This window comes from Myxocyprinus asiaticus, chromosome 39, assembly GCF_019703515.2.
Source record: "Myxocyprinus asiaticus isolate MX2 ecotype Aquarium Trade chromosome 39, UBuf_Myxa_2, whole genome shotgun sequence".
NCBI classification, from domain to species: domain Eukaryota; kingdom Metazoa; phylum Chordata; class Actinopteri; order Cypriniformes; family Catostomidae; genus Myxocyprinus; species Myxocyprinus asiaticus.
Genome location: NC_059382.1, coordinates 25,184,839 through 25,203,408, shown reverse-complemented (window position 1 = coordinate 25,203,408; position 18,570 = coordinate 25,184,839). Strand labels below are relative to the sequence as shown.

Below are 18,570 nucleotides of genomic sequence, written 5' to 3'. Positions count from 1 at the left end.
AATTCCATTTAAAAATGTAATCCGGTATATCACAAATCATTGATTTATTTACAATGCGCCCTTAAACACTCTTCTAATACGAAATGAACCCATTACTATTGTCTGCCATTTGTATGCTTTACTCCACATATTCTTCGTTACACATTAAGTAGAAGCCATGTTATGAATCTCAGAGTATGCAGATGCCCTGGTATGAATCCCTTTTGTATATTGCTTGACATTGTGCTGCATTGTCTGTGCATATGGATGAATTCCCCACCCCCTCCCCCCAGTTGTTATACTCCTCCTTAGAGAAAGAGAAAGATGAAAAAAAGAAATAGCGTGGTGTCTTATGTATTTACTGTAAATTAAGTAATCGTCATTCCTTTACACACTTACGCTGTGACGAGGAGGAGGGCGTGGCCGGGCCATGAGGGTGCACAGCCAGCACTGAGTCAACAAATCAGCGGGATAGAGAGATAAAGGGGAGCCGGAGACACCAGTTCGAGAGAGAGAGAGAGAGAGAGAGAGAGAGAGAGAGAGAGAGACAGCTGCGCTGTGTGTGTGTTTATGTTTGTTTTATGTTGTTTTAAGTTCAGTTACGTCATTAAAGTTATGTTGACTGTTCTGCCGGTTCCCACCTCCTCCTTGCTTATCCTGAACCCGTTACATTGGTGCCAAAACCCAGGAAGGAAGAGGGATGCGCTGTTGTGAAGTCCTCGCCGCTGCCGTCCACCAGGGGATGGAGGAGTCGCTGCCGGGAGTCGGAGGAACCGCTGCCATCTGCCAGGAAGGGGAGGAGCCGTTCCATCCGCCAGGGGTCGGAGGACTCGCTGCCTTCCATCTGGGGAGGATCGGCTGTCATCTGCCAGAGGGCGGAGGAGTGGCTGAGGACCAGGTGACGGCATGTCCGGGGACCAGCGAGCAAGTTTTAAAAACAGTAACAACGGAAAGTGGTAATACAACCAACTAGGGCTGAGCGACACATCAAATACCCACGATATCATTGCGATGATTTTGCTGAAGATATAAAATGTAACAATATCGTGTATATCGCGATGATATTAATGAGCCTTTTATTTGGCCATTAAGTTTCATAGAGTGCATCAGTAGACTAATTTCATGATCCTTCAGGGCTGTATAATAATCAAAATAACATCAAATGGAGAAATTATCATATGTGATTATTTAACTGCCAAAGGCTACGATTAAAGATAGATAAACATGGTCAATGTGCGCTTCAGAATGAACCGGCGACACACTGATCTGTGTGCACGTGCAGGGGCTAATTTTTTTAGCACAGTACACCTGCATTGTGAAGTAGTTTTTGCACACCTTGTTCATTCACAAAGAAAAATGTTTTAGTAAAAATATATGAAGGCAAATTAGATTTTTATTAAGTTTCCATGTATGATTGTTTGTTAAACATAAGTATAAACATGCAAATTGATGAAAATGATTACATTTTACTCTCCCTTGTGTTAATTTAGTAAAAAACTGTGGGAAACATGCCTTCATTGTTTTTAAATAGATTTTTATTTAATGCCTTTGAAATATGAATTCTACTTGGCTACAGTGGCTGTTAAGATGAAATGATGGTTCCTCTGACTGAAAAAAAAATAAATAAATAAGATAAAAAAAACACATTATCAAATAAAAACATAATTATCGAGATATATATTGAATATCACCAATTTGCTGAAAATATCGAGATATAATTTCTGAAGTCATATCGCCCAGCCCTACAACTAACCTAAAAGCTCATATAAAACATAACCATCCTATCCAGTTTTCCAGGCTGGGAACAAAAACCGCAGTTGGAGATGGAGAGGGGCCTTCCCGGCTTTATTTATTTATTTATTTATTTATTGACATTCTAATTCCAGTGTCTGCATATTCTTAAGAATTAAAAGTTCATTGCTCTTTGAAAGAGTGTACTTGCATTATTATGCTATTATATTATCATTATATCAGTGGCATAAAATGGTCTTAAAATGACAATAATATCGTTTATCGCAATTATTTCTGGGATAATATATCGTTCAACATAAGTAGTTATCGTGACAGGTCTACAGAACCCATTACATTCACAAAACTCCATGCCATTTGCTATTAACATTTATTACTGCCCGAGGAAAGCAACGGGAGGTAAGCTGAATTTTATTTTAAAGATTCGTTTGTGTACGTTTTCTATCAACCATGGCAGTACTGATTCATCAAATAATGATCAAATGATGGAGAAGAGTGTTATAACCTGGAATATATTTAGATGCACAGAGTAGTGAAGCCCACTTTCTGCATGTTAAAGAGATGATTCAGGTGTCTGGATCACAGTAGTAGAGCAATGCTGTACAGTCCAGGCAGAGTGTGCCAGATCAGGGTGGTCTGCTCAGAACCAACTGTAAGATCAGAATTGTGCATGCAAATTGCATTCAGCACAGATTTTGTGGGCGCGGTTGCATCATTACCTGGTCCACATAATTCCTTTTGTGAATCAGGCACTAAACCAGAATCTTTTTTTTTTTTTTCTCTCTAAGTCTAGGCACAAATGGATTGGTGAAATGGCATGTGCAAAGCACTAATGGGCTGGGTCAAGTGCAATTTAATTCTGAGGTTCTTCTCCGGTTATTACACTGTCTTTATTTTTTTTTATTTTTTTGCCTTTCCCAGCCCCTTCTGTACACTGATGATGCGTAAATGCATGGTTTTAACCTTTTCCCTGTGAATGTATGCACACACAAAAATAGAGATTTATTCATTGATTTAGATGTCCAGTTGTACAGTGTATGTGAAATATTTTAGCCAAATTCTTTTTGTAACTAAGACTTTTTTTTTTTTTTGCTGCATGGTGCAATTTAGCATTGTTTAATCTGTTATGTAATCTATGTTTTCTAATCAATTCTCCTTGCTCCAAAGTTCATAAGCTCTCCCCAGAAAAGAAAAAAAAAAAAACTTGGATAACTTATTTTGTGTAGCAAGTCGCTTATTTTGACTTGTTTTGTCAGATTGCTTGTATTTTTGTAAGGATGATAGTGAGGATGTGTTGGAGAGAATGGCAGGGAGAAGTGTGTGTGTGTTTCTCTGTAACATCATGAAAAGCTAACGGAAGCAGAATATCACACCTCACACTCTCCCACATAACATCTTTCTGCTTCTATCTCTCTCGCTCAGTATCGGCATAGCTGATGGCTGATAGTGCTGCTCACTGAACCCTTCGAGAAAACATCAGAGAGACTTTTACGGCTGGATTCTCCATAGATTGCTGTTGGCTTTTGCTTTTCAAACACAACCAATCAAAGCTTGCTTTACTGATGTTTTGTAACTAGATGGTAGTAGCATGTTAGCGCTGTTCCAAAACATAGTGAGCTGCCTACCTAGACAGCATGTTAAGGCATCATCGGCATATTCCTAACATGCTCCTAAAGGTTTTTCCAAAATGTAGATACCTTGTTTTAGCCAATCTCGGAATCCATGTATTCGAACTTACTGAAAAAAAGTTTGAGGAAAATGTTGACCCTAAATATACTTGTATTGCATTCAGTACTGAAAAGTGTTGATTAAAAGCCATTTAATCTAATGAAAAGTTTATTATTTTACCAAATATTTGCATATAAAATATTAAGTATTTTTATGCTTTTTACTGTGTCACATTAATAGCATAGAAACATGCTAATGTTAGACTACCGTTAAAAGAAAAACCTTCAGACTTTAAAGTATAAATAAATAATCCAATGTAACAATGGATTGTTTTACTCATTATTTGTGTTTATTCTTTGTACTATGTATATTTAATGCTTATTAGTGTATTTCATGTTTATTCTTAGCAACCTGCTATCATCAAACTGTATGGTGACACTTTACAATTAGGTTCCATTTTTTTAACATAAGTAAATGCAATAGGTATCATAAACTAACAATGGACAATGTATTTTTTACAGCATTTATTAATCTTTGTTAATTTTAGTTTACAAAAACAGAATTGTTACTTGTAAGGTTATGTTAGTTAATGGTGCATTAACTAATGTTAACATATACAACTTTTGACTTAAAAATGTATTAGTATATGTTAAAATTAATTAACAAATATAAAAAAATGCGGTGACACTTTACAATAAGGTTCTATTTGTTAACATTAGTTAACATTAACAACAAATAATACTTTTACTGCATTTTATAATTTTAATGTTAATTTTAACATATGTGTACTAATACATTTTTAAAATCAATAGCTGTATTTAATGCACTATGAACTAACATGAACAAACAATAATTGTATTTTTATTAATTAACATTTACAAAGATTTTAAATGCTATAAAAATATATTGTGAACAGTTTGTTCATGATACCTAATGCAATAACTAATGTTAACAAATGGAACCTTATCGTAAAGTGTTACCAACTTTATTGGAGTCGATTGTCAAGTTTCCCATGCACTTCACATTGGTGCCCAGAGTTGCTGCCTATGTAGAGTGTTTAAAATCTGTCACTTATTAGGTTTAATTTCAGTGCTGCCTAAGAAGACAGCTGCCCATTTAGACAGCTCAGTAGGTTTTGGAACAGAGCTATGATGTTTTTTTTATTTGCTTATCAAATGAATCGTGTGCATCTGTTTCGTAGTGCTGGAAAGGTTTATTCTAAGGAGGTGCAGGATCTTTATGATGTCATGAGACGCTTTCCCAGGGTGGTGGGACCCATCAAGCATGACACATTCATCGAGAGTCATGCCTGTGAGTATTTTACCCTCTGTTTGTAAGTAAACAATGTTTAAGATATCATGATTCTGGTCTATCACACCTTACATGGGTTAATCTCTAGACAGACGCTGTGTCTGAAATCGTTCATTCTTTCATTCATTCACTATTTCCTATATAGTAAATTGCAGTGATTGCTCTATATCTCAGCAGTGAGTGAATTCGGATGCTGATGTACACACCGAGTGTCGGAGCTCTGGGGCTGTTGCAGAAACAACATCACATATTAACTTTTAAAATACTTGGGCCTTACATGTTATTCTCAATAAATAATATATTAATACAATAAATCTTCATTCTGTTTGTCATTTTTAATATATATGTTAATATAAAGAGTAAACACATTTTATCAAATGTACATTATTGCATTTATTTGTTATACTTTAGTATCTTTAAACTCCAATACAAGATGGGTAGCGTTTCTGGGCGTATAGCACCCTCATCCGACCAAATTATCATAACCTACATGTTATAACCGACTATATAAATCATCCACAGAATTATCATTTCCACTGTGTGCAGTCTCCTGAGTTAAATAATATTTAGTAAATAAAGAATTCTTCAGCTAATGGCAAAATTCTGTATAAAATATAAATAAATTGAACATTTTAAAATATATCTGTATGTTTTTATTTTATTATGATATTTTAATCAAGTAATGATTTGTCAGAAAGTAATTTAATACATTCAGCATGAAATAAAACAATTGCAGGATGGGGGGCCTGGGTAGCTCAATGAGTATTGACACTGACTACCACCCCTGGAGTCGCAAGTTCGAATCCAGGGTGTGCTGAGTGACTCCAGCGAGGTCTCCTAAGCAACCAAATTGGCCCGATTGCTAGGGAGGGTAGAGTCACATGGGGTAACCTCTTCGCAGTCGCTCTCAATGGGGCGTGTGGTAAATCATGTGTGGATCGTGGAGAGTAGCATGAGCCTCCACATGCTGTGAGTCTCCACGGTGTCATGCACAACGAGCCACGTGATAAGATGCACAGATTGACTGTCTTAGAATCGGAGGCAACTGAGACTTGTCCTCCGCCACCCAGATTGAGATGAGTAACCGTGCCATCACGAGGACCTACTAAATAGTGGGAATTTGGCATTCCAAATTGGGAGAAAAGGGGATAAAAAAAATAGGAGGAAGGAAACAGTAAACTCCCAGCTCGTACGTCTTCCCTGCGGTGGATTATGGGCAATTAACCTTAAATGTACACTTGAAATTAGAGTGCATTGTGGGTAAAAATTAGTGAACAAAAGTCGGGCACGAGTGGCTCACTCAGAATTCAGACACTCCTACAAAATGGCGGACACCCAAAATAGTGCATTATATAATGGATAGGGGTGGTTTCAGACACAGCGTAATTCTGAGTTTTCTTCCTAAACTGATACAAGATCAGTCTGGCTTTGTGTTCTGTGGTATAATGATTGTGTGGAGGACAGATCGGGTTAGATGAACAAGACCCCATGTCATTCAGTAGCGCTGTGTCCAAGTTCTTTTTATCCACCCCAGTAATTTGAATCAGACATTGTGAAAAGTTTACAGCTCCATCTGCTCTTCCACTCTCACTTTCTCTTTCTCTCTGTCTCTCATTCACAGTGGAGTTTGAACTGAGAAGAGAGATCCGAAGACTGCAGGAGTACAGGAGGGAGGGAGTTCAGTTTTTCTCCGGTAAGACCTACTGGATATGCACCCACTGATACATTATTGAAACTAACCTGAATAAAAAGGAGGCTAAATTAAAAGGATCACAGTCAGTAAGATATGATTTAGCAGGTTTATACATGGGTTTTTACACTTGAAATTCTTTACCCAGGGTCATTCTATCTAAACCCTGGGTTAATGTAATCTTGGGTTATCTTGTTCCATGTATTACAATAACCTGGGTTAGTAATCTGTTGCTAAACAACTGGCTGTAACATTCTAACACATTGAAACGAATACCTTTGGCGCCACAAAAGCGGTGCCTGCTGTGGAGCAGTTTCATTACCCAGGGTTAAAAGCGGTGCTAACCCCCTTTCAAAATCATACTTAACCCGGGTTTAGAACTATGTTAAGCCAGGGTTAAATGTGGCCTTTACCTGGGGTAAAATTCATGTTAACCTAGGTTTAAAAGTGGCCTTAAACTGTGGTGAAAAAATGACGCTAACCTAGGGGTTAACTGTGGCTTTCACCAGGGGTTCAAAATGATGTTAACCCAGGTAAGTGCCCTATGAAAATCCCTACGTAATATTTCACTATAGAATTGAGAGATTTATCTTAATATGGAACCCACTAACTACATTCAACTTGTTTGTTCTTGTAATAGTAATATGTCACATTTGGAGAGTTTATGAATGTAAAGCTTTGATTAGAGCTGATCTGAAACCTGTCATCTCTGGACTGCAGGTGCTAAGGTTTACGAGCGAGTGAAGCGCATGCGAGAGGACGAGCGCAAGAAGAGGAACATGTTGTGTGACGTACTGCAGTACATTCACAACTCCTGCGCATGTCAACAGTGGCTACACATACAGGTTGCCATGTAAGCCCTTCGTCATTCTCTTCTTCACTCATACTTTTGCACATTTTATACATGTCCCTCGTGTTACAGTACAATTAATTCAGCTCCCACCACTTACCGTAGGGCAGTATTCCAATTTTTGTAAATCATTTCAGCCTTTATAAACTCTTGCTAAATATACAGTAATATTTGTAGACTGTCATTTTGTTTGTTTTTATATGTTTTCACAAAAGTCAAGTGGGAGAAGTCAAAGCTTTCATATATAATTTCATATAGCTCCAAGTTATAATTATGAGTTCAACGAAGACGTGAACGGTTTGTACTTCATGTAATTGCTTTAATTCTGACATAATGTGATTGCACCATAATTAAAATATGTAATATTTTTGTATATTACATCTTTTTATCTATTTATAATAATCCATTTCAATAGATTAGTAGATGTAAGATACAAAAGACCAATTTTGACTGAACCCAAAATATAGGGAGAGGGGGTGAACAAGAGAGAGAGTTTGATAATCAAACTCGTCATTTTACTTAACTTTAACACTGTTCTTTTTCTGCCTTGCAAGCACTGGTATTTCCCTCAAGAAATGCAATTCCAGTTATCCGTCATCTATTGCTTTATTGGTATACTGTATGTGTGATTCAGTCAGTGCTCTATTTCTGCCCATTGGCCCTTAGTGTGTTCTCATTCAGACAGCCTGTGGAGGTTTGTGCTGTTGGATTGTTTGTGTTTTTGCAGCTGGCTGCCAGCTTTAAAAAATTGTGTGCAGGTATTCAGCAAAAAGAAGACAAACTACAAGTGACTGATGATTCAGATTTCAGAGTCTCTCTTTTGTGTGCTGAAAACCCTGAATGCCCCAGCCAGTCTTTTTCGAGACATTTTAAAAGCACTTGTGTGGTAATGTTTTGTTGACGACGGACTGTTTTCCTCTCTCACAGCGATGCTGGAATCACCCCTGTGGTCACCACCATCACTACCTCAGGTACTGTTCTGCTTATTTCCACTATTTTTCACGTTCTATCTCCTTATCTCTGCTCAGCCTTCTTTTTCCATCTCTTTGATGTCCTTTTCAGCCGTGTAGCCACAGGCTCAAACACATTAATCTGGTCTCTGAGATGCACCGCTGTAAATACACACAACAACAAAGAAAGCCACACAGTGTCTTTACTCACATCTCCTTCTTCCAGGAAACTATAACTTCATAACCAGGCCATATTTTAATGCATATTAATATGTATACAGCTGATCACAGTCCTTGACTTTTTATATACATCTCTTGTTAAAGATATAGTGTCATTTTAAACAGCCTAAAATTATGGCTAATTTACTTGATTATTTTGGCAGAAGAAATTCTCAAAGTTATTATTATTTATAAATGAATAATTTGTGCTTTGATTAACTTTTCATTGGTGGCTCTCACAAATAATATTTTGCATATAGAAAATGAAACATTTAAATGGCCATTCATATTCTGTACAAAAAGATGGGAATCATTACTGCAACCTGAACGAAAATATATAATATTGAAACTGTATAGTGTTTATACATCATAGTTATATTCCCTAAGTGCTGCCTTTCATTTTCGCTGATTTCAGTAAAAAAAAAAAAACAAAGTACAGTGCATCCGGAAAGTATTCACAGCGCTTCACTTTTTCCACATTTTGTTATGTTACAGCCTTATTCCAAAATGGATTAAATTCATTATTTTCCTCAAAATTCTACAAACAATACCCCATAATGACAACGTGAAAGAAGTTTATTTGAAATCTTTGCAAATTTATTAAAAATAAAAAACGAAAAAAATCACATGTACATAAGTATTCATAGCCTTTGCTCAATACTTTGTTGAAGCACCTTTGGCACCAATTACAGCCTCATGTCTTTTTGAGTATGATGTTACAAGCTTGGCACACCTATTTTTGGGCAGTTTCTCCCATTCTTCTTTGCAGGACCTCTCAAGCTCAATCAGGTTGGATGGGGAGCGTCGGTGCACAGCCATTTTCAGATCTCTCCAGAGATGTTCAATCGGGTTCAAGTCTGGGCTCTGGCTGGGCCACTCAAGGACGTTCACAGAGTTGTCCCGGAGCCACTCCTTTGTTATCTTGGCTGTGTGCTTAGGGTCGTTGTCCTGTTGGAAGATGAACCTTCGCCCCAGTCTGAGGTCCAGAGCGCTCTGGAGCAGGTTTTCATCAAGGATGTCTCTGTACATTGCTGCATTCATCTTTCCCTCGATCCTGGCTAGTCTCCCAGTTCCTGCCACTGAAAAACATCCCCACAGCATGATGCTGCCACCACCATGCTTCACTGTAGGGGTGGTATTGGCCAGGTGATGAGCAGTGCCTGGTTTCCTCCAGACATGATGCTTGCCATTCAGGCCAAAGAGTTCAATCTTTGTTTCTCATGGTCTGAGAGTCCTTCAGGTGCCTTTTGGCAAACTCCAGGCAGGCTGTCATGTGCCTTTTACTGAGTGGCTTCCATCTGGCCACTCTACCATACAGGCCTGATTGTTGGAGTGCTGCAGAGATGGTTGTTCTTCTGGAAGGTTCTCCTCTCTCCACAAAGAAATGCTGGAGCTCTGTCAGAGTGACCATCGGGTTCTTGGTCACCTCCCTGACTAAGGCCCTTCTCCCCCGATCGCTCAGTTTGGCCGGGCGGCCAGCTCTTAGGAAGAGTCCTGGTGGTTCCAAACTTCTTCCATTTACAGATGATGGAGGCCACTATGCTCATTGGGACCTTCAATGCTGCAGAAATTTTTCTGTACCCTTCCCCAGATCTGTGCCTCGATATAATCCTGTCTCGGAGGTCTACAGACAATTCCTTGGACTTCATGGCTTGGTTTGTGCTCTGACATGCACTGTTAACTGTAGGGCCTTATATAGACAGGTGTGTGCCTTTCCAAATCATATCCAATCAACTGAATTTACCACAGGTGGACTCCAATCAAGTTGTAGAAACATCTCAAGGATGATCAGTGGAAACAGGATGCACCTGAGCTCAATTTTGAGTGTCATGGCAAAGGCTGTGAATACTTATGTACATGTGATTTTTTTCGTTTTTTATTTTTAATAAATTTGCAAAGATCTCAAACAAAGTTCTTTCATGTTGTCGTTATGGGGTATTGTTTGTAGAATTTTTAGGAAAATAATGAATTTAATCCATTTTGGAATAAGGCTGTAACATAACAAAATGTGGAAAAAGTGAAGCGCTGTGAATACTTTCCGGATGCACTGTACAACAGAATCTTTTTACTGAAATACAGTCTGTGTTACGGTTATGAGAATCATCATTGAAAACAGTGGGAATCGTAAAAGTAAAACGTTCTGGAAACGTTATGGTGATGAGAATTGAGAGGTAAAATGTGTTTAAGTGTCCTCAAAATAATGTCACATTGCAAAAAATCCTAATAGTCATAAATGTAGGCTTACTTTTATGAGTGGGTAAAAATATAGATTTTCTGATTGATCGCGATCTTCATTTGAACGATCCCGATATCAGTTCATAAATCCCAAGATCAATCTTTCACTCAATGCACAATCCTCCACTACAATGATAGGAAATTACTTGCATTTGCAAACAAATTTCGCGCTATGCGACAAAAATGTTTATATTTGGCAACTGGCTGGTAAATGTTCAGATTTCACTCACCAGGTGATTGTGTAGTTTAGTGGTGAAGTATTAAGCAGCGAGATCCTTTCACAGCATGTTGAGAGTAAAAGTTGTTCCGTGTAATGTGTCCGAAGACGAGATCCACGCAACCCATTTGTCATTGAATAATGTCTCTTTTTATTACCTTTCTGTTCTTTACTGTCAGTTGTTGATCAAAAACAATACAAAAATAAACATTTAATTCTAATCATGCATAGCACAGATGAGATAAAGCCGTTTGAGTCTCTCTTGATAACGCACTCTTCTACAGGTACTCTTTACAGAAATGCCGTTTTTGGTTAAAGAGTCAGAACCGGTTTTAGCATGTGTTCAACAAATCAATGTAAATAGCCTGTAGCCCTACTTAATTGATTTTAACTTAATTTACTTTGCAAAATATAATACATATGTCAAATATAAAGCTAAAAGAAAACTTGCAGCACATCCATTGCTCTGTTTCTGACTTTTTTAGCTCTTGACTCATGGTTCTGTTTTGATCTTCTAACTCACAGGCAGAAGAAGTGCACCTCCTCTCAACCTAATAGGGCTGCCTGGCACGGAGAAACTCAACGAGAAGGAGAAAGAGGTTTGGCAAAAACGATTTTACTTCCAGCGTGAGCTCATTTTGCAGACATCTGCCTTATTGATGTGATATAATGGATCCTAAACGATTTTCTCATCAGTCTCCCTCAGTTATGTCAGGTGGTTCGCCTGGTGCCTGGGGCGTATCTGGAGTACAAACAAGCCCTGCTGAATGAGTGCCGAAGGCAGGAGGGTCTGCGATTGACGCAGGCCCGATCGCTCATCAAGACAGATGTCAACAAGACTCGCAAAATCTACAATTTCCTTATCAAAGAGGGCTACATCAATAAGGCTCAGCTTTGATTGAACTGCTCCAAGGACATCTGATGAAGAAACATGCTCAATGTACAGTTTTCATGTTGAGAATGAGCATTGAGGGATCAATAGATTTTAAGTGTAGTAGTTCTATATAATATGTTCCGTATAATTAATTCTATGTTGAACTGCACCTGTTTATTATTGTAAAAATGGGTTTTATCCTTAAAGCTTTAAGGTTTGTGTTCAGTGCTATTCCAAGTTTTTGGTTGTGTGCAAAGAATTCTGCTGTTTGTGCTGAGGATAATCTGATTCCATTGCACTGTAACATTAAAACAGTGATTTAATATTCCTTTTCATCCTCAATGCTCATTAATTCATAGATTAATTTTAAAACTCTGGGATTGTTGTGTCTACATTGACAGACACTTTTATCCATAGTGACTTACAGTGCACTTATTACAGGGACAATCCCCCCGGAGCAACCTGGATTTAAGTGTCTTGCTCAAGGACACAATGGTGGTGGCTGTGGGGATTGAACCAGCAACCTTCAGATGACCAGTTATGTGCTTTAGCCCACTACACCACCACCACTCTTGGTGTCTAGTGTATGGCAAAATATTTTGAAACTCCGAACACTAAATATTACATTTTACAGTGTAACCTCTCCTGTACCGCTTGTGCACAGACATAAATGATACCTCAAATTGTGCTGTACTGTATGTTGAGGAGAGGTGCGTTATTACTTTTCTAAGCGATCAGACAATTTTCAACTGGTGAAATGGGCGAAAAATCCAATTAGATGAAAAGTGAAGGATGGGCCTGTACTTTTTTTGTAACAGTTGTATTATTTTGCCTTCACGTGCTATTGGAATTATGATAAAATATGAGTATCCTACTCGGAAGTTGCACATGAACAATCCCTCAAGTCATAATTACAACTGGGAAACTCAGAGATCATTTTGATTCCTGAGTTTCCGAGTTGGGAGGAGATGTAAACTTTCAACATGGTGGAGGAGAGGATGGTTTCTGTAGAGAATGGTACATTTTATACATTTTTCTAAAAACAACTAATTATTAGTGTTTGTCGCATCGGTTATATACATTTATGTATATCAACAACCATTTGATGCATGTTGTACATTTTTACACCATGAAAAAGGTTATTTTTGACCAAAATTACATTATTATCAGCAAGTTGAGAAATGTGAATTATGCTGTCAAAATAAAAGTTTCTCAAGAAAAATGCATGAGCAAACCTGGCATCGCCAATGTTTCCTGTTCTTTCTGACAACAAAGCACTTCACACGACATACTCATAATTACCACGTCAGAAGTGGGAAGTAGAATATTTCTGACAGCACATGACGGCAGCATTATCCCTAATATTTTACAATACAACTATGATCTTTAAAACTTGAAGATGTGGTTAGTATACTATGAAGATTGAGAATAAAGTCTGCTCAAATCTCTGGTTACAAAATTTGCATTACCAACTGTGTGAAATCTATTTCAGTCGCTTCTCACTATACTGGAGTGGTGTGAGGTGGCAGAGCTGTGACTAATGCTAGCAGCTTTAGCACAGAGATAGCAGCAGCCATCGGGCTTTAGTAAGCTTATCACAACAGCGTAGTGCAACGTTAGCAACCTGATTAACACTCCATATCCCACCTTTGATGATAAAGCGCTGCCCAAATGAGAATAAGCCCAATGGAGAAATAAAGGCCTGTTTGATGGCTGAAAGGTGTGGAGATTGGAATTGATATTTTTATTTTACATCTTCATTCCAGTAGGTGAAGTCTTCATGAAGCATGACGGTCTCACACTAGTGTTCGTAAAAGTATGAAGGCAGCCTTTTGACTGAATTTCTTCCCTAAGCACTCTATTGGTGCAGTGCCGTGCTTTGTCCAAACAGACTGCTGAAATACAGATTTTCACATTTTCAGATATACATATTTTTTCATGTAAATGTGCCAGATCAGGGCATCAAGCTAGATCTTGTTAGGGTTTGGATTGGGTACAAGAATGAAGATGGGAGAAATCTCCAAATCTCAGAAATGCCTCATTCACAATTTGACACTTGTTAGTTGGCAGGGGCAAACTAACAGCAGAAAACTGCCACTGGGTCAAAGAGTGGCGTAAAGAACGTGTAGGTGAAATTGGATAGGCAGATATTATTGCTATATGTGCTGTGTTAAGAGATTTTTTGTTTTCTGATGATGTACAGCATATGGAGTGGCTAATGATACAGTATGTGGAGCTATATGGGTTTTCCAATGGCTGATATTAATTTGATATGTGGAGAGCAGGGTGAGGCAAGTTTATGATATAATGTAATGATGGTTTCAAATGTTACATACCCAAATTGCTTCAATTAGCCCCTTTTTTGTCTTTCTTAATTATTTATTTTTTCACAATATTTTACCAAAATGCAAAAAAAATAAAAAATAAAAAATAAATCTAATTTCTGTTATCCATTGTCAAGGCTGTCAGTAGATTTTGAAACAAGCATGTTTATTGCTCGATGGCTATAATCTCAAAATGGACAAATATAGGCCAATTTATCGACCTGGCCAATATATAAGTCTATCATTAATATGGAGGTTACAAATAGTATCATGCATATTCAGCAATGATTGCACGCCGTAGGTATGACAAATTTTAAACCATGAACTTTTACGAGTTGCAAATAAATGTTGTGCATAATGTAATATATAAGACTACAATGTAATAAGACTGTTGCAAACAAATATAATCTAATTTGATATTCAAGGCAGAAATACTGCCAAAGTACATGGCCATCAGAATGGAATTGCATATCATAACGTCCTTGATCATAATGAGAATTGGGCATAGAGCGGTCTGTGTATGAGTGAACGACTGCTGACTGGCAGCAGAGCGGAAAGAGAGATTCTGGTGTTAGCACACTGTGTGGGAGGCTGATCTGCTGTTCTGCCTGCCCATTTTCCAATGTCTGCCCTGCCTCAAGCCAGACTGCCTGCCTTTAAATGAGAGCTGACGCCTCCCATGTGTGATGTGCCGCACACTTCCCTATGTTCTTCTCCACACAGCTTAAATCTTGTCTATCCCACTTATATGTTAAGGATGATAAGGTTGTGCAATAACATAACCTTCTGACCTCTGTCTGACATTTTAATTCCGATGATTCAGTGTTGGTGGTTTTGTTCAGCATATTTTGTATCAATATAATATCAGCCTTCATTATTGAAGGGTGGAGTAGGCAGAGTAGGTAAGACAGATTTCTGAAAAATATGTGAATATTATTGCTCATTTTCTCTAAAGTCATGTTCTTTGACTTTATATTGTGAAAAAGTCAAACAGTTCAGGCTGTTTTTGGAGCATGGTTAACCAGCTCAACTGGTCGTTTCCAACATGATCACACAGTAAGTTGACATGTTGCTACTGAATGTTCCAGCACCCTGACATCAAGCCCATTCTGCACAGTTACTGACAAGTGCCATCTACCATTAAACAAATGAAGAATATGATGTAAATGTTTTAACAAGACATTATGATGAAGTGAAGAAAGCAATACCCGAGGAATGGTTTAAGGAAATCCAGAATAAGGGAAAAAAGGAAAACAAAATGGAAGTGTTTTTAAAGAGAGGGGAAAAATTGTGGAGTTTTATCTTGTGCAATGTGAAAATGTTTTATCAATGTTTTAGGAACTCTGTTTTTAAAAAACCAATAGCAAACAGATTTTGGATGACACATTTTACTGAACTGGAGGAAACGGTCATATGGAAAAACATGAGATGGAGATTTTTACACACAAAACTGGAATGTTTGGACTATTTTATAAGACACAATGTAATCTTTACAGAAATGATGTTGTGCAAAATAAGTATGCAGCCAGATGTAAAGTGTGCAAGTTTTTACACTTGTTTTTATCCTTCCTCAGGGGAATTCGCGAGGAGTGTGAGGTCCGAGAACCAAGTCTGGGTGGGCCAGTAAGGTGCTACTAGGATGAATACGCTCACTGGGGGGAACGCATACTTGCGCAGCCCCCGGGGCCAGCTGTGTGCCAGCGCATCTGTGCCGAGGGGAGCCTCGGTCAGGGAATACCAGAGCGGGAAGAGGAAGGACTCCCGGGAAGCGAACAGGTCTACCTGCGCTTGACTGAATCGACTCCAAATCAGCTGGACCACCTGGGGGTGGAGTCTCCACTCTCCCCTGAGCATGACCTGCTGTGACAGCACAGTCGTGGCCTTGTCCAGGAGCCAGCGACTGCGCCCATTGCACATGGCACCCCAGCCATGCTTGGAGGCATCTGTCGTAACCACGATGCACCTGGACACCTGCACTAAGGGGACCCCTGCCCACAGAAATGCAAGGTCTGTCCAAGGGCTGAACAGGCGGCGGCAGATCGGCTCATATGCATTAACCTGAGCGGCGTGACCACTGCCGAGGACGCCATATGACCCAGGAGCCTCTGAAATTGTTTCAGTGGGACCGCCGTTCTCCGCCTGAATGTCTTCAGACAGTTCAGCACCGACTGCGCACACTCGCTTGTGAGGCACGCAATCATAGAGACTGAGTCTAACTCCATGACGAGAAAAGAGATGCTCTGAACCAGGGAGAGCTTGCTCTTTTCCCAGATGACCCGAAGCCCCAGCCGGCTGTGGTGGCTGAGCACCTAGTCCCTGTGCGCACACAACAAATCCTGAGAGTGAGCTAGAATCAGCCGGTCGTCGAGATAGTTGAGGATGCGGATGCCCACTTCCCTTAGCAGGGCAAGGGCTGCCTCTGCGACTTTCGTGAAAGCGTGAGGTGACAGGGACAGACCGAAGGGGAGGACCATGTACTGGTATGCTCGGCCCTCCAAAGCAAACCGCAGGAAGGGCCTGTGTCGAGGTAAAACCGAGACATGGAATTATGCGTCCTTCAGGTCTACCGCCGCGCACCAATCTTGATGCCAGACACTCGCTAAAATGCGTTTTTGCGTCAGCATCTTGAACGGGAGTCTGAGCAAGGTTCAGTACTCGCAGGTCCAAGATTGGACGCAACCCACCGCCTTTCTTTGGTACGATGAAGTAGGGGCTGTAAAACCCCTTCTTCATCTCGGCAGGAGGGACAGGCTGTATCGCATCCTTCCGTAGAAGGGACGTGATCTCCGCATGCAAGGCAGCGGCATTCTCGGACATCACCAAGGTGAAGCGGACGCCGTTGAACCTGGGTGGACACCTGGCAAATTGAATCGCGTAGCTGAGTCAGATGGTCCTGGTCAGCCACCGCAACAGGTTGGGGAGCAGAAGCCACGCCCCCAAGCTCCGGGCGAGGGGGACCAAGGGAACAATCGTGTTGGATGAACCAGCGGGTGGGGTCTCGCGGCGGGGCAGAGCCTGAGGCACCATGTTAGGGGGGCTCGAGCCCTGAACTCATGGCCGTGCTGAGTCTGGGGACATCGAAGCACTTACCTGGCTCCATATACCCACCATAGGACCAGTCCGGGACAGGGGAGGAGGGAAATCGTCCTCGCTGCCTGTTGCAACCGTGCTGGCATGGGTGCCATTGTGCCACAGCTGGGCACGCGGGGTCGGGGGGCCCGCCTCCAGAGCACCATGCCTGCCATAAAGGTGCAGTGCCCGGCCGTCGTGATAACGACTGCCGTGGACACCGAATGTGTGACCCAGGAAGTGAGGAAACTGCTCTTTCCTTGAAAATGTGGGTACCGCAGCCCTTTGGGCGTGCGGCGAAATCATAAGAAAATGAAAACAAGGATTCTCCTCCCGGTTCTCCACCGGGTGATGGAGTGGTCTGTTTATCAGTTCCAGGTCTGTAGCGGGTCTCCGTCTCCCTGGGTCGCCCGTCTCAGGGGCGCTTCGAAGCCTTCCTCGGGTTCTTAGCAGCGGGCCGTGAGACGGGTGGCAATAAAACAATGCAATTCAATCATAGCCATACCTATTTCAAAGTATCAAATCTCGTCTGGTCACAGGAGTGTTTCCATAACTGTAAAAAACTCTTATGATGCCTTGTAAAAACCTACAAAATTTTTTGAAAAAGCATTTGAGAGGCTGAGGTCAGGAGCAGTGAGTGAGTCGGCTAAGTTTCTGTGAAAATTGTTAAAAATAAGGGTCCCTGCAAACACTGAGGTCATGTGACTTTGTATTAAAACTCATCATCAACTCACAATCTTAACTTTAAAGTAACATGGCAGCAATGTGAGAAGTCCACTGAATTCATGGCAAATGTTTCTACCTCCAACATGTTATTTTCATGAAAGATACATGCTGTAAAATTGTCAATAAAAGCAGTATTTTGATTAGAACAATTTTAAATGTATTATTTGGGCTGTAAGGTGTTAGGTGAAAAAAGCTATATATTAATGTATGTTTTTCTAAATTAATTTAAGGTATTTTTTATGTTATTGCCTGTTTACGGGATAATGATTAGCTTACAAAATATAAAAAAAAGTCTTTTTTCTACAGTAATTTGTGTGTTTCAGTAAGTGTAAAGGCAACATTTATTTCCTTTTCCATTATCTGTACAATAGGGCTGGGCGATTTGTAAAAAATATTTTATCGATAATCACCTTAAAAAATATTGAAATATCTGATTACATCATTAACCACCCCTGCTGAGGGTTGGTGAATATTTTAGCTTTATTGATTTTGCTTAAATTAAATTCATTTACTGAAACATGAAAAACTTACTAGAAAATTTATTTTTCTTATTAGAAAATTACTAATAGCCTACAAATTAAGAACTAAAGACAATTATAAATGTAAAGATAATAATAATCAAAATAAATAAGCCTAATAAATTCCCTTGTGTTCCTAAAATAATGCTGCCAAATGTGTTCTTATCGAATTTGTGTTTGTATTGCATTTT

General features: G+C 39.6%; 1 pseudogene; it reads left to right on the top strand.

Moving 5' to 3' along the window:
* LOC127429690 (transcriptional adapter 2-alpha-like) overlaps positions 1 to 11,766 on the top strand; it is a 31,653-nt pseudogene extending 19,887 nt beyond the window's left edge.
* Positions 11,767 to 18,570: the final 6,804 nt, after the last annotated feature.